Genomic DNA, 2,553 nt, shown 5'->3' with positions numbered 1-2,553 from the left:
ACCTTCATGTCCCTTAAATAGCTGGAGAGGCAGGAGATTGCTAGGAGTTCCTTCTCAACAGTTGTTAGAAGCTCGCTGGGCTTCAGTTTCTGCCTGAGGTTTTTTGCTTGCTTATGTTGTTTTCCTCCCAAGCGGGTTTTATTTTACAGGCCCCCAGAGAGATTACGTGTTGCTTCTACTGGGCATTTTCATAGTGTCACAGTGTGGAAAGTCCTTTGTTTTCCTAGGTACCTGGGTGGCACGGCCGGTTAAGCATCTGACTCTTTTTTTCTTTTTAATGTTTTATTATTTATTTATTTTTGAGAGAGAGACAGACAGACAGAGCATGAGCGGGGGGGGGGGGGCAGAGAGAGAGGGAGACACAGAATCTAAAGCAAGCTACAGGCTCTGAGCTGTCAACACAGAGCCCAGTGCAGGGCTCGGACTCACGAATGGTGAGATCATGACCTAAACCACAGTTGGGTTCTTAATGGACTGAGCCACCTAGGCACTGCCCGTGTCTGACTCTTGATTTCTGCTTAGGACACCATCTCATGGTTCTTGAGATCAAGTACCACAATAGGCTCTGCCCTGACACAGGGAGCCTGCTTGGGATTCTTTCTCCTCCTCTCTTTCTGCCCCAACCCCCCTCAAAATATATAAATAAACTTTGAAATTTAAAAGAAAAGAAAGAAAGGAAGGAAGAAAGTCCTTTGTTTTCCTCTCAAGGGTTTGCTTTCTTCTTCAACTGCTTAAAGACTAGTTACAGTTTGTGGGCACTTTCAGAACAGTTAGATCTGACCCGATATTGTCCAGGGAAGCTGGACACCTTGGGGCCCTCAAAAGGGGACAGATCTTCATGCTTGGAGAGATTGGTTCCATTTGCAACTTGTCTGTTGGGTTGAGAACGAACTTTACTGAGTCAATGCTATCAGTGGTATGACTGTCGATAATATCATTGAAGCACATTTTGGTTTCCAAAGCCCTTTTCACAGCACTCCTGTCATCCTCAAAGCCATCCCAGAATGTAGGGTAGGGAGGAATTTGCATTTGCGATCTCATGGAAAGGGGGAGGCATCTAGAGACTGGATAAAGTAGTCCCAAGGCTGGTGGGGGTGGCAAGACTCGGCTTCCTGTGTGCCCTGATGGCAGGCGGCATCCCAGGCTGTACTGCCTCTGATTCCGTCTATTCTCCATGGAAGCTGATGACTAGTATGTGTGCCCAGCCACCAGCAGAGATGGGAACCACCCTGCCCACTGGAATAAATCCTTCCTCACTGTCTTGTGAAGGAACTTCTAAGTTGCCCTGGGCAGTTCTTGCCTCAGTGATACTTGACACAGCCAAGGGGGATAGCGATTTCTCTCTCAGGCATTAGGGCTGGGGTAGAAAGTCATTAAGGGGGTTGACAGCCTTTCTCTGGGTCATTCAGTCTTGACAAGCCAGAATAGCAAGTGTCAGGACTAAATCCTGCTGGATTGTGCAGATAGGAAGAGCTGAGGGTGCCCATGAAAGAGCCTTTACACACCCCTTTCTCAGCCTCAGGCCATCAGTTAAAGAGTCCAGCTAGATCCTACCTGCAGCTTGCCAGACCAGGCTTGTCTGAAACCATAATGAACTCCTCAACCCCAGGGATAGAGCACCATCTCCCTGGGGCCTATGCACACTCAGTCTGGTTGAAGAAGGCTTTACACTTCCTTTGAGGGCCAGCTTGATGAGGAATTCCTGGAGGGTGAGGGCATACTCGCTAAGGCACTTCTCTCTGTTGCTCTTGGGGAAAGGGGAATAATGACCACTGAGTGCAAGTCAGACAGACATCACTCACCAGTTATGGGCCCCTGAACAAATTGCTTCACCTCTCTGTGCCTCAGGGTCCCCATATGTATGATGGGGATCTTCATACCCACCTCACCAGGCTGTGATGAGGATGAAGGGGAATTTGGAGGTAGTTTGCCCAGCACAGCATCAGATAGAATTGTGGAGGATGAGTATAAAATGCTACTAGAGAAGGCAAATCATGCACACTGGGGCTGGGGACTCCCCGGCACTGCAGGGGCCCCCTCTCCTCCCTGGCTCTGCTTTCTTCTGACGTGCCCTTTGGGGTGGTGGGGTAGGGGTCAAATGCCTCTGCTTCATGACTCTCTGCGAGGTTCTCTGGGACCTCTCACGCATGTGATAAGCAGTTCTGTTCATTCATTCATTCCCTTAACAATTCATCCACTCACAAATAATGACTGAGCAACTGTTCTATGTCAGTCACTGGGCGTGGGGATAAGGCATCAAACAGCCTCCTGGAGTTTCCATGAGAGAGGAAAGAAATAAAAAAGGAGAGGAAGTAGTGTGTTAGATGGGATAAGCACAGGGCTGGGGGTGGGGATGGGAATCAGGGCAGGAGGATGGGAAATGCTGAGGGAGGGCCTGTTCTGAATAGGTGGCCAGGGAAGGTGGGGCTGACAGACTAGAAGGTGAAGGGGGATGAGAGGGTGTTTTTGAGCAGATGGGGCATGCCATTAGATCTTGGTCTGAAAAGATCACAATTGAAGGGCCCAAGGGCAGACCAGTGTGGGGGCGGGGGG

The 2,553-nt window shown here is 49.6% G+C and overlaps 1 protein-coding gene across 1 annotated transcript in view; it reads left to right on the top strand.

Annotated features, from left to right (window-relative positions):
- The window catches only part of ANTXRL (ANTXR like), a 34,166-nt gene that overhangs the window by 786 nt on the left and 30,827 nt on the right, over positions 1-2,553 (top strand). The window lies entirely within an intron of this gene.

The sequence above is a fragment of the Crocuta crocuta genome, unplaced genomic scaffold (assembly GCF_008692635.1).
Source record: "Crocuta crocuta isolate KB4526 unplaced genomic scaffold, BGI_CrCroc_1.0 scaffold28, whole genome shotgun sequence".
Taxonomy (NCBI): Eukaryota; Metazoa; Chordata; class Mammalia; order Carnivora; family Hyaenidae; genus Crocuta; species Crocuta crocuta.
Note: the sequence above shows the minus strand (reverse complement) of the source record. Positions and strands in the feature narration are given on the sequence as shown.